The sequence below is a fragment of the Pipistrellus kuhlii genome, unplaced genomic scaffold, assembly GCF_014108245.1.
Source record: "Pipistrellus kuhlii isolate mPipKuh1 unplaced genomic scaffold, mPipKuh1.p scaffold_m20_p_8, whole genome shotgun sequence".
Classification (NCBI taxonomy): Eukaryota; Metazoa; Chordata; class Mammalia; order Chiroptera; family Vespertilionidae; genus Pipistrellus; species Pipistrellus kuhlii.
In genome coordinates this window covers 3,065,934-3,079,833 of record NW_023425584.1, presented here as the reverse complement: position 1 = coordinate 3,079,833, position 13,900 = coordinate 3,065,934, and positions in this window count along the sequence as shown.

The window sequence follows — 13,900 nt, the reverse complement described above, 5'->3', positions numbered from 1 at the left end:
CCTATGGACAGGAAACAGCGCAGAAGTGACCGGAAGTACATGCCGCCTCGGGTCTCCGGCCACTGCGGGCCTGCCCGGGCTCTCCACTCAGCCGTGCGTGCACGCAGTAGGCGCACAGCAAGTGTGTCCGCTGTTAATGCTTCTGGGCCAGGGGTCGGCAAGCTCATCAGTCCCCAGAGCCAAACATCAGCAGGACAGCGACTGACATTTCTTTGGAGAGCCACGTTTTTTACACTTAAACTTCTTCCAACGCCGCTTCTTCAACATAAACTTTCCCGGGCCGTGGGAGTTTGTGGAAGAGCCACACTCAAGGGGCCCAGAGCCGCATGTGGCTCGCGAGCCGCGCTTTGCCGACCGCAGGCCTAGAGCGATGGCCTCTGCACCGGGGCCGGCCTCGGCGGAGAGAGCGGAGCACGCAGGCGGCTTGCTCTCCGTGCTGTGTTCCTGCAGACGGCACCTCGGACCCGTGCAGGAGAGACTGGGAACAGCCACGCCGCCCTGCTTGGTCTGGGGGGGAGGGGGGCGCTAGGGAGGAGCCTGTCCTTTCAGATAAAAGCAGAAGGAGCTGAGCGAAAGGGGCAGGGTCAGCCCCGGAGACGGGTGACCTGCATTTCTTACCAAGCTCACTCCCCCCCACCCCCCCGTTCCCGATCAGATGCAACCCCCCAGCCCGGCCCCCAGTCCGGCGAGAGGAAACCGAGCCGCAGAGGCCCGGGGGGCGAGCCCGCGGAGAGCAGCCAGCGCCGTCAGGTCCAATTACCGTCAGGCACAGCTGTGCTCCGGCCCCTGGCTCCCCGCGTGGACCCCGTCGCCTCAGGGCGGCTCTGCGGCTGGCTCACTCCGCGCCGGGAGCTCCTCAGGCAGACGGGGTGAGGCCGCGGCGTCCCGCCTCCTCTCGGAGGTCGTGTGGCTGGGCTGGGCTGTCCTATGAAATGGAATATAGAAAATGTATGAAACGCACATAAAGAGGAGGGTAGAGTGGGGTGTGCGGGTGTGTTTCTCTCTCTCTCTCTCTCTCTCTCTCTCTCTCTCCTCTCCCTCTCCCTCTCCCTCTCCCTCTCCCTCTCTCTCTCTCTCCTCACCACAGACAGGCATCTGGTGTTTTTCTCCCCATTTCTCTTTGGGGTTGAGCTGACGCCGACAGGTTCCATCGTCTAGCACAGCCTTAAAGGCTCCCATCCCGGCTGGTCCCACCTCATGGGCAGGCCAGGCTGGCTCTGAGGGCCCCGTTGGCCCCGACACCGGTGGCCGCACACCCTCGTCCCCAGTGGGGCCGGGAGGCTGGCTCTGCACTCACCGGAACCCCGCAGCCCTGGGTTCCGAGTGGAAGACGCTTTAAAATTCTCCCGGTGCTTCCCCTGAGGCCCCCAGGCATGGGGGACATGGGAGCCGTGGGCTGGGGCAACCAGGGGGCGGGGATCCATCAGTGAGCTCGGAACCGCCAGGCCTGCAAGGCTGTTTACCCACACGCCCGCGCCCACGGGCTCCACACTCCGCATTGCGCTCCGTGAGGACCTGCCTCGCCGGGATCCCTGTCTCCCCACCTCCTCGGGAGCAGCCCAGTTTAGTCCGCAGGCAGGACCAGAACAGCCAGATCTGCCGGCACCACGGCAGGCGGGCTGGAAGACGAAGGCATGGCTGAAGTGGAATACTATGCAGCCGTTAAAAAGGACACCGGGCAGCCGGAGATCCCACGTGGACACGGCCTGTGAATGTGGTGAAGGGACATCGCAGACGTGGCCGACTTCAGGGTCTGGAGACGGGAGTGTATTCTGGACCACCTGTGTGGCCACCCCAGGGGCTCTGACAGGGACCCCGAGGGGCTGGACTGCAGGGGAGGGTGATGTCGGAGGGACAGGGTTAGGAAGGCCGAGGGGAGGGGCGGGCAGCATGAGCCAGGAGGGAGGACAGCATCCTGGACCGGGAAGCACAGGGCAACCAATTCCCGAGACCCATCCAAGAGTGAAGGCCTGGCTGGGCCCGGGACTTGGCCTTGGCCTGGGACCGTGAGAGGAATGGGTCCTGATTGCTGCCACTGACCTGTGGTCACGTGACAGGGCGGCCGGGCGATGACAGAGAGGCCGCCCTCCCTGAGCCTGTTGCTCCTCCACAGCGGGGGTCTGGGCTCCAGGCTGCCGGCAGGCTCAGAGCACAGACAGCACTGCAGCTAGCACTGGGTGCACGCTCCCTCTGGCCCCTCCCCCTCTGGGACTCCCCTCCGGCCCCCCCATCACCCTCCGGGACTCCCCCTCCTTCACCCACTGGGACTCCCCCTCCGGCCCCTCCATCACCCACCGGGACTCCCCCTCCTTCACCCACCGGGACTCCCCCTCCGGCCCTCCCCTCACCCACCGGGACTCCCCCTCCGGCCCCCCCATCACCCACCGGGACTCCCCCTCCGGCCCCCCCATCACCCACCGGGACTCCCCCTCCGGCCCCCCCATCACCCTCCGGGACTCCCCCTCCGGCCCCCCCATCACCCTCCGGGACTCCCCCTCCTTCACCCACCGGGACTCCCCCTCCGGCCCCTCCATCACCCACCGGGACTCCCCCTCCTTCACCCACCGGGACACCCCTCTGGCCCCTCACCCTCCGGGACTCCCCTCCGGCCCCCCATCACCCTCCGGGACTCCCCCTCCGGCCCCCCCATCACCCTCCGGGACTCCCCCTCCTTCACCCACCGAGACACCCCTCCGGCCCCTCCCTCTCCCACCGGGACTCCCCCTCCTTCACCCACCAGGACTCCCCCTCCGGCCCTCCCCTCACCCTCCGGGACTCCCCTCCGACCCCCCCATCACCCTCCGGGACTCCCCCTCCTTCACCCACCGAGACACCCCTCCGGCCCCTCCCTCACCCTCCGGGACTCCCCCTCCTTCACCCACTGGGACACCCCTTCGGCCCCTCCCCCTCTGGGACTCCCCCTCCGGCCCCCCCATCACCCTCCGGGACTCCCCCTCCTTCACACCAGGACACCCCTCTAGCCCCTCCCCCTCGGGGACTCCCCCTCTGGTCCCCCCATCACCCTCTGGGACTCCTCCCCACCCCCCTCCAGCCCCCCCATCACCCACCGGCCTGTCACCTTGTCACACACACCCCCCCCCCGGCCTGTCACCCAGGCGGCTCTGCAGAAGGAGGCGTCTGCTTCCAAGTCTGGCCTGTGCCCGGACTTCTCGCTCAGCGCTCTCCTCCCTGGACAGAGCCACCCGCGGCCCGCGCTCAGGACACCGTCCGTGAGGCGGCGTGGCTGTCCTGCAGACAGGCCCAGCGTCCCGGGGCCACGGGGCCACGGGGCCCGAGGGGCTGGGGCAGAGGCGGCTCCTGCCGGCTCCCTCCCCGCTCGCCCGGCCCCACGGCGAGCGTCTCAGGGCGGCGTCTGTCTCAGAGAGTTCGGTGTCCGTCCGGCCGCAGCTCCCAGGGGCGCAGTTGGCTCATCTTCACGTGTCTGCAGAGCACCCTTCCCAGTGCGGTAACCACCTCCCTCCTGTGCTCGGGAATCGCCTGGCGGGGAGCACCCAGCGTGAACCCCCAGACTGCAGAGCCTGGCACTGCAGACCAGGGCAGACAGGCGCTGGGCGGGGAGCCGAGCTGGCCGGCGCGGGGCCGTCCTCGGAGAGCGCAGGCAGAGCGTTTCCCGCCGGCCCCCCGGCCTCCCGCTTCGCCCCGGCGGGCTCCGGGGACGGCGGCTGGAGCCATGAGCTCCCAGGGACGCCAGCGCCTGCTGTCAGGTTCGGTCTGAGTGAGCCGGGCCGGCCGGCGGCGATGGCACCCCTGTGCTCCATCAGCCAAAGCCCTCGTGACAGGCGGGGCCGTGGCTGAGGCTCGCTCTGCTCCTGGCCGTGACCTTGAGCAGCCTCCCTTCCTCTGAGCACGCTCCCCGCAGCCCGGTCTCCGTGGACTCGGGGCGGCTCCCGTTAGGCACGCAGGACTGGGCTTACACTCGGCCGAGTGGTGGAGAAGGGACGGTTAGGAAGAGGCGGGGAGCCAGCAAGCCCACCGCGGGGCCCACGCCAGAGGCCCGGGAGCAGGGCCTCGGACACGTGTTGCGTGGCGGTGCTCACAGCTTCCACAGGGACCGGAAGGCGGGCACACCCCACTGTCCATCGCCGGGTGAGTGAGCACCTGCCATAGCCACACAAGGGACTCAGTCACAGGAAGGAGGACCAACCCGGAGACACCGTGCCATGAGCAATAAGCCAGCCGAGAAGGACGCACATGGGCAGACCCGCTCACAGGAGGTTCCGAGATTGTCCCCGGGCCGCGCGCCAGGCGCTGGGTCCGGGCGCTGAGCCCACAGGGCCGCCGGGCGGAGCCTGACCCGCACGGCCCACGTTGCCCTGTTCCTACCCACCCCGCCGCTCCCCTGGGCCCTCTGCCGGCGGGTCCTCCCTGTTTTACGGGTGCATGAGGCTGCCCCCTGTAAAATTATGAGGGGGTAGTGCTGGCCTGAAGCCCCCACGTCCCTGTCTGGTCCCGCCCTGCCTTCATCGACTCGCGCCTCGTTCCCACTTTGCCTCTTCCACCGTCTGCACTCTTACCCGGGCTCACAGGCTCCACTGGCCCGTTCATTCGGATGTGAACCCAAGTTCAACGTCCTAACTTACAGCCGCCGTCGACAAGATCCACCCTCCCATCGGGCAAACGGGCCACAGCAGAATGAGCTCAGAGAGCCCGACCCCGATCGTTTTATACTGTAGTATATACTTTTATTGATGTCAGAGAGGAAGGGAGAGGGAGAGAGAGAGAAACATCAGTGATGAGAGAGAATCATTAACTAACTGGCTGCCTCCTGCACGCCCCCTACTGGGGATCGAGCCCGTATCCCAGGCCTGTGCCCTTGGCCAGAATCGAACCTGGGACCCTTCAGTCCACAGGCCAATGCTCTATCCACTGAGCCAAAGCAGCTAAGGGTCTGACCCTGACTCTTTGGCCTTTTTGTAGACTTAACCTTACATCTGACCCGTGGCCAGGGGGCAGGGGACGCTGAGGACAGGTCACCCAGATTCAAGTCCTCTCTGGCCTGTGAGCACCAAGCCCCGTCTGTAATCTATGGCTGCTAACACCCCCTCTGCAGCTGACATAGAGATCGAAACAAGCCCTGGCCTGTTTGGCTCAGTGGACAGGGCACCAGCACGCGGACCGAAGGGTCCCGGGTTCGATTCCAGTCAAGGGCACGTACTTTGGTTGCAGGCTCCTCCCCAGTCTGGGCCCTGGTCCAGGCCTGTGCAGGAGGCAAACAACCGATGTGTTTCTCTCACATCAGTATTTCTCTCTGTCCCCAAAACCAGTTTGGCTCAGTGGATAGAGCGTTGGCCTGTAGACTGAGGGGTCCCAGGTTCGATTCCAGTCAAGGGCATGTACCTTGGTTGCAGGCACATCCCGCAACCAAGTGGGGGGGGTGCAGGAGGCAGTTGATCGATGTTTCTCTCTCATTTATGTTTCTAACTATCTCTCCCCCTTCCTCTCTGTAAAAAAAAAATCAATAATACACACACACACACACACATTTCTCTCTGTCTCTCCCTCTCTCTAAAAATCAATGGAAATATCCTCGGGTGAGGATTGAAATTTTAAAAATTATGGAGACGCTGTGTGCGGGGCTGACAGAGGGTGGGCATCACAGGGGATCACAGGTCGCCCTGTGGGTGTCCCTGCCGGGCAGGCTCCGCACACGGCCCCCGGCTCGGCCTGCTTTCACCTCGAAACGTCCTTGGCCGACGGCAACGGCGGAGAGGAAATGGTTTTCCACGCTGGGGAGAAAGAGCGTCCTCCGCCAATCAGGAGGAGCCCTCATTGTGGCCTTGTTGTTAGAGACCCACCGGGTCACAGGGCTCATTGCCGCGTCCCGGCTCCGCGGCCCCACCGCTCGCTCCCCGGCTCCTGGAGAGCCAGCCTGCGGACGGCACTCGGTTCACCGGGAATGTTCTAATTTCTCGGCGTGATCACGCATGGGGACTACCAGCTTCGGCCAGCTCCAACCGGACAGCCCGTCCGGGTTGAAGACAGAAACAGGCCGACCCACTGCTGCCCCAGCTCCCCCCCCCCCCCGGCCCCCAGGCCGCCCGCCCGCCGCCCGCCCCCGGGTCTGGCTGTGCCCGGTCCCGCTGGGGGGAGCACGCAGACCGAGCGCGTGGGTGTCGGGCCCTTCATGAGGTCATGGCGGGCGAGCCCTCTTCCTCGAGAGTCCGAGATACAAAGTTTCCCACCACTCGCTTCCCCTTTTGGCCTTTTTCTTTCTTCCTTCCTTCCTTCCTTTCTCCAAGGCTTTTATTAATTTGCAAGCCGGCCAGTTGCCGCTCCTGCGGGCGGGATAACTGCGCTGGCTGGCACGGCGGGCCCGGCGGGCGGGCGGTGCTCCCTGCCTGCCGCACACGTCGTTTCAGGTAATTAACATCCACTTTGTAGTGGCGGCCCCGACGCCTCCCTGTCTGACGGCGCCTTGGCGGCGGCCCCGCAGCCCGGCGCACGGCTTGCACAATCGCAGGGCGCTGTTATATAACTCCCCGGCGGGGGCTCCGGGGGCAGGCGCAGCAGGACGCAGAGGCTGCTGGGATGGGCGTTTGCTGGCGGCCGGGCCAGGGCCTCATGCGGGCTGGGTTTGAACTCTGGTCCCTTTGCCACCAGCGGAGAGAAATATCAGTCTTGGGGAGCCTCCGTGGGGAGCACTCAGTGAGTCCCCGACAGGACCTGGTGAAGGGCGGGTTCCCCGTCCACCAGGCGGCACTCTCTCCTCCAGGGCTACTGCGAGCGAACGTCGCCCCGCGGACTCTGTTGTTGAGGATGCTTTCCGTCCGTTGTATTCCGGGGTCTCCCTGCCTGTAGGCGCCAGATGGAAGAAACATCTAGAACTCTGGGCCAGCGCCACACGGGCAGGTGTCACCACCACAGCAGCAGCAGCAGCAGCAGCCACGCAGCCACGGCCATGCCGAGCCCCTGGGGGCAGCGGGCCTGGGTCTCCCACGGGCTTGGCATCAGACCCTTCCTTCGTGAGCCACCAGGGTGCGCTCTCTCCTCCGCCGTTGGGGAAGTCAGAAACAGACGGCCTACCGTGGAACCGAGGTCTGCAAACTACGGCTCTCAAGCAGAGCCACGTGCGGCTCTTTGGCCCCTTGAGTGTGGCTCTTCCACAAAACACCGCGGCCTGGGCGAGTCTATGTTGAAGAAGTGGCGTTAGGAGAAGCTTAAGTTTAGAAAATTTAGCTCTCCGAAGAAATGTCAATCGTTGTGCTGTTGACGTTTGGCTCTGTTGGCTAATGAGTTTGATGACCGCCGGGCTGGAAGGACGCTGGACGACTTGACTCGTTCAGTCGTAAAGGCCCACGGGGGATCCACCCTTTACCCCCTCGCCCCACGCCTGTCTCCTGGGACGAAGCTCGCGGGGCAGGGCAGGCGGGCTGGCTCCGTGGCGGGCAGATTACAGGGAGGAGGTGGGGAGGCGGCGACGGCCTCTGTCTCCTGCGAAGACCAAAGGCCGGGGTGGAAGCGCCCAGATCAAAGGCTCTGCAGGTCCGGACAGGGAGGAGGAGGGAGGCGGGGAGGAGAGGTTCCCAGGGCGGGGCGAGGGGGGGTCCCGGCTCCCAGATGGTCCCTACTGGAAGCCGCCTGCGTCCTTACACTTCACCCCACAACCTGGATCCTGTGAGGGGCAATCAATGTTAACATTGATATCAGTAACTTCCAAAACAACAGACTCAGAGCAGGTGGAGCGACTCACTCAGAGTCACTCAGCAGACACGGGGCAGAGTCGGGATTCGAACCCAGGTCCCCCTGATGCCAGGCCCCGACCGCACAGGAACACGTCTCCCCTTGTGGGAAGCCGAGAGTGGGAAACCTATTTGGGGAGGAAAAGGAGAAGGAAAAGGTGGATTCAGATGTCTGTCCCCGGCTGCTGGCCCAGGCTGTCCCTATCTTTCCCCCCCACCCCCCGGGCTCTGTAAACCCCCGTCAGGCCGAGCGGGGACCCCGGCGTGCGGAGCCCGGGCAGGCTCAGGTGCTCCCGGTATGACAGGTGCGCCCCAGTGCACCGGGCTGACGGGCTAGCAGCCTGGGCCCAAACTGGCTGAAAGAGATATATATATAATTGATTTTTTTACAGAGAGAAAAGGAAGGAGAGGGGTAGAGAGTTAGAAACATAGATGGGAGAGAAACATCGATCAGCTGCCTCCTGCACACCCTCTACTGGGGATGTGACCGCAACCAAGGTACATGCCCCTGACTGGAATCAAACTTGGGACCCTTCAGTCCGCAGGCCGATGCTCTATCCACTGAGCCGAACCGGTTTCGGCTTGCTTGGCTCTTAAGGGTTGGATCACGTAACAGGTTTAAAAACCGAGATCCGTGGTCAACACATGAAATCGGGTTCCATCTTCTGCTGCCCCTCTGATGCGAGGGCCGTGGTCGGCAAACTCATCAGTCCGCAGAGCCAACGTATCAACAGCACCACGACTGACATTTCTTCGGAGAGCCACAGTTTTTACACTTCAACTTCTTCTAGCGCCACTTCTTCAACATGGACTGGCCCAGGCCGTGGTATTTTGTGGAAGCGCCACACTCAAGGGGCCAAAGAGCCGCCTGTGGCTCGCGAGCCGCAGTCTGCCGACCATGGATCTGGGGGTCCCAGTTGCCACCTTGCATGCGTGGACAGGCCTTTCCCGTGACCGAGCCTTCCCCATGAGCTGGGGACGGGAGGAGGGAGGGGGAGCCGTGAGTTCTGTTTCATCCTGTGAACTCGTTAGATCTTCAGCTGTTTCTGATGCGTTGGGGTAAAAGCGCTCCGATATCCGGAGTCCTCCCCCTTCCTGTGGGCAATGGCCTCCGTTCCAGGAACAGCTTGAGTTCTCGCACGCGGCACTGCCCGGAGGGGGCAGGGGCAGCACCGGGTGGACAGAGGCTGGGCTCAGAGGCCCTCAGCCGAGGCCGCTGCCACCCTCAGGCAGCTGTGCCAGACGTGCCTGCACGGCGCTCTCCGTGCTTTCTGGTTCACTGCCGGCTCCTTGGTAATATCCTCCCGGGAAAGCCAGGCTCCCCGGCTTCTGTGGGGGCTGGGCCTGGGCCTGGGCCTGGGCTCCTTCCTCAGGATGAGAAACATGGCTCGGGAACCCAATGGCTCCACACAGAGATCCGGGTGTGCGACCGGGGAGCTGTGTGACCTCAGGGAAGGTGCTTAACCCCTCTGAGCGCCAGTCTCCAGGCCGACAAAGGGAGGATTAGGAATACCTCCCGCACAGGGTTGCTGAGGGGATTAAGCAAGATCACGTCTTGCATGTTCCTGGCACAAAGTGAGCATTTAACAGCAGGTGCCCGTGTACGCCTCGCTGACTCGGACAGCCCCTGAGCCCCCGGATTCCCCTCCTCCTGGGAAGGCGGGGAGACAAGCAGCAGCTGGCACTGTGGCGTCCATGCCCGGCGGCTCTGTCCCTGCCTCACAGCCGCAAAGGCTCGGCGTTCACCGCCCGGAAAGCCTATGGCACACGGGGCGAGGTCACCCACGGCCCACCCTCTGGGCATGTCACCCCGCGGGAGGGAAGCAAGGGGAAAGCGAAAAGGAGAAAGTACATATTTTGCCGAGAGAGAGAGAGAGAGAGAGAGAGAGAGAGAGAGAGAGAGAGAGAGAGAGAGAGAGAGAGAATTCAACAACCCCCCAAGGCAGTGGTTGGCAAATCGAGGCTCTCGAGCCACATGCGGCAATTTGGCCCCTGGAGTGTGGCTCTTCCAGGAAAGACCACGTGTGGGTGCGTACGCACAGGGCGATTGAAACTCCGTGGCCCATGCGCAAAAGCCGGATTTCAGCCTGGGCGAGTCTATTTTGAAGAAGTGGCGTTAGAACACTCCAGGGGCCAAAGAGCCGCATGTGGCTCCCGAGCTGTGCCTTGGCCTTACCCGCAGGGCTCTCAGGTGGCCCGGCTCCATTCCCAGAGTTCTGGATTCGGTCTGGGACAGAAATTTGGATTTCTAGAAAGTTCTAGAAGGCTCCCAGCTGATGCAAAAGCTGTTAGGCAGGAGATGACGGGGAAACCCTTGCCTTAAAAGTTGAATAATGTTGCCGAAACCGGTTTGGCTCAGCGGTAGAGCGTCGGTCTGTGGACTGAAAGGTCCCAGGTTCGATTCCGGCCAAGGGCATGTACGTTGGTTGCGGGCACATCCCCTGTAGGGGTGTGCAAGAGGCAGCTTGTCGACGTTTCTCTCTCATCGACGTTTCTAGCTCTCTATCTCTCTCTCTTCCTCTCTGTAAAAAATCAATAAAATATATTAAAAAAAAAAAAAAAAAAAAAAAAAAAAAAAAAAAAGAAAAGTTGAATAATGTTGACCTGATCGGTTTGGCTCAGTGGATAGAGTGTCGGCCTGCAGACTGAAGGGTCCCAGGTTCGATTCCGGTCAAGGGCATGGACCTTGGTTACGGGCACATCCCAGTAGGGGGTGTGCAGGAGGCAGCTGATCGATGTTTCTCTCTCATCGATGTTTCTAGCTCTCTATCCCTCTCCCTTCCTCTCTGTAAAAAAATCAATAAACTATATATATTTTTTAAAAAGTTGAATAATGCTTAAGAGATGCTGTGAAGGCCCAGGGGGTCTTTATTGTTCAGCAGACCCACGGGGGCAGCAGGTAAATGGTCCGCACACACCGCGCGCCATTCCATGTCTGCTGTCCACTAGCTGGACGGAGACGTGCTCGGGCGTGGTCTGGGTTGTCGCTATGGGGCGGCCGCGGCTGGGTCCCTCCCATGCCCTCTGCCCCCTGCCCCATCCAGGGTGGGGCTGGTGGTCAGCGATGCTGCTCCCTCTCAGCTTCTGCCGGGAGGCCCGGCAGCGAGTTCAGGAACGGGGGTCTGACCAGCGCTGGGGGCTGGAGTGAAAGCAGCTCCCAGGAGCGGTCAGCCTCTTTGGACCCAGCACCCCTGTCCCTGGCAGAGACCCCGGGCTTGTCCAGGAAGCAGAGCCAGGGTTGTTTTTCACAAAGGAGAGCTCCAAGGAGCCTGGGTGCCCAGGCCCTCCGGAGAGCGGGACCCACCACGTGGGGGTAGCCGCGGAGTGAGGGCGCACGGGAGGCCTATGATCCCCTCACCGTTTGTGGGAGGCGGGCGCGGACTCCCCGGCTTCCTCAGCTCCCTGCGCTCGGAGGAGGGGAAGGGGGGCGGCTGGTCCTGAATCCCCCTTGTCTCCAGCAGCCCAGGCCGTCCTGGCGGGAGCCCCCTGGACACCAGAGGGCGCTGCGGCACCAGCTCCTGCCCTAAGCTCCTTCTCCCAGAGCAGCACCAGCTCTGAGCACCACCCCTGCTCCCAGCCCCCCGCCCCCACAGGCGGGGCTACAGCCAGGACGCCGGTCTGGTGCTTTGCTCCCTCCCAGCTGCCATGGAAGCTCACCATCTTTCCTGGAGGAAAGGCGATAGATACCGAGATTCACTCCTCTGCCAAGTTTACCCATAGATGTCAGGCCAGGTCAACAATAAATGGGTCCCTGAAAGCCAGAAAAGGAGGTGGGAAACTGGGAAAACCCTGCAGGGTGTGTGCAGGGGCTGTGTGCAGGGCCGTGTGCAGGGCCGTGTGCAGGGCCATGTGCAGGGGCGGATTCAGGGCCGTGTGCAGGGCCGTGTGCAGGAGCGTGTGCAGGGCCATGTGCAGGGATGTGTGCAGGGCGTGTGCAGGGTGGGTTCAGGGCCGTGTGCAGGGTCCGTGTGCAGGGTCCATGTGCAGGGCGGGTTCAGGGCCATGTGCAGTGCCGTGTGCAGGGCAGGTTCAGGGACATGTGCAGGGCCGTGTGCAGGGCATGTGCAGGGGCCATGTGCAGGGGCCGTGTGCAGGGTCCGTGTGCAGGGTCCATGTGCAGGGCTGTGTGCAGGGCATGTGCAGGGCGGGTTCAGGGCCGTGTGCAGGGTCCGTGTGCAGGGTCCATGTGCAGGGCGGGTTCAGGGCCATGTGCAGGGTCCATGTGCAGGGCGGATTCAGGGCCATGTGCAGGGCCGTGTGCAGGAGCGTGTGCAGGGCCATGTGCAGGGCATGTGCAGGGCGGGTTCAGGGCCGTGTGCAGGGCCGTGTGCAGGAGCGTGTGCAGGGCCATGTGCAGGGGCGGATTCAGGGCCATGTGCAGGGCCATGTGCAGGGCATGTGCAGGGCAGGTTCAGGGCCGTGTGCAGGGCCGTGTGCAGGGCCGTGTACAGGGCCGTGTGCAGGGTCCGTGTGCAGGGTCCATGTGCAGGGCGGGTTCAGGGCCGTGTGCAGTGCCGTGTGCAGGGTGGGTTCAGGGACATGTGCAGGGCCGTGTGCAGGGCTGTGTGCAGGGCATGTACAGGGGCCATGTGCAGGGGCCATGACCGCAGGCACGCGTGTACAGATCAGGAGATTCTTAGGTGCCAGGGACTGGCCCAGACCAACGTGCCTGGGTTCGGGCTGCGTAAGGACCAGGCGGTCCGGCCCCGCTGAGGGGTGGGCATGGAGGGTGGCAGTGACTGGGCACACCTGGCCACCAGCTGGGAGCACATGCTGGCCCTCCCTCTGCCCAGAGAACAGGAAGGACGGCTCCCAGCACAGGTCTCACTGGCTCCGGGCAGCTGCGGGGCGGTGGCAGGATCCAAGCCCAGGTCCTGGCACCGAGCCATGTGCTCAACCCGTGTGTGCACGGTGCTCAGCCCTCGGTCACTGCTGTCCTGGCCGTGCCTGCCCCACCAGTGCCCAACGGCAGGGCACCTCACGCCAGGCTGGATGCCACCCCGCAGACGGTGGGGATAGTCAGCCTGGGAGTCCCCGAGGCCTGGAGAGGGGCAGGTGTGATGTACACGCGGCTGCATCTTCCTGCGGAAACCAAGGGGCCTGGGGCAGCCAGTTTGCTGGGCTGACTGTCGTGTCTGCCGGCGGCAACAAGGCATCCCACGCTCAGTCTCCAGTTATGAAACAGGCACTTCCGGTGGAACTGAGACTAGAGGTAGGAGCCGGGAGTCTAATCCAGGCTTAGCAGTGACCACATCACCCACATTTATGAGATAATGAATGAAAAGGCTATTGAAATCAGGAACCCACACAAAGAAAGAGAAGACTGTATATGTGACCGGATCAAATGATGCCTCTCTCCTCCCTCTCTCCCTCTCTCCCTCTCTCCCTCCTCTCTCCCTCTCTCCCTTCTTCCCTATCTCCTCCCTCTCTCCCTCTCTCCCTCTCTCCTCCCTCTCTCCTCTCTCCCTCTCTCCTCCCTCTCTCCTTCTCTCCTCCCTCTCTCCCTCTCTCTCTCTCTCCTCTCTCTCCTCTCTCCCTCTCTCCTTCTCTCCTTCCTCTCTCTCCTCTCTCTCTCTCTCCTCTCTCTCTCTCTCTCTCTCTCTCTCTCTCTCTCTCTCTCCACCCCCTCCTGCCTCCCCTCGGACGAGCGGCATGGACACTGCAGATGGCCTGAGCCAGCAGTGAGTTCAAATCTCCGGCCGCACAGCCTTCACCACATGGCCTCCCGCTGGCCTCGGACGAGTCCCCCGGGGCCACGGAGCAAGGCCACAGGCGGGCCCACGCTCACCACGTGCCACGGGCCACGCCCGGCGCCCACTGCTCTGCTCTGTGCATCATGCCAACACCAGGGAGCAACCACCTCTTCCCCCTCCAACTTGCCCCGAGGGGGCGAGGCCCAGAGGCGCCCAGCACTGGCCCGGACACAGCACTCCTGCTCCGGGGCGGGAATCCCCACTCCCCCACCTCCGTCCCACCGGCCCTCCGGCTCAGAACCTCACCCCTGGCCGCTGGTCCTAGAAACCTCGGGGGTTGGATACGCGAGGGGCTGCGGCATTTTTCACTCCAGCAGGCCGGCCACCCCGAGACGGCCTGCCCCTCTGTGCCCCGCACTCCGCGTCCTCGGTGGCCTCGGTGTGGCCTCAGTGCGGCCTCGGTGGGTCTCGGTGTGGCCTCGGTGTGGCCTCGGTGTGGCCTCGGTG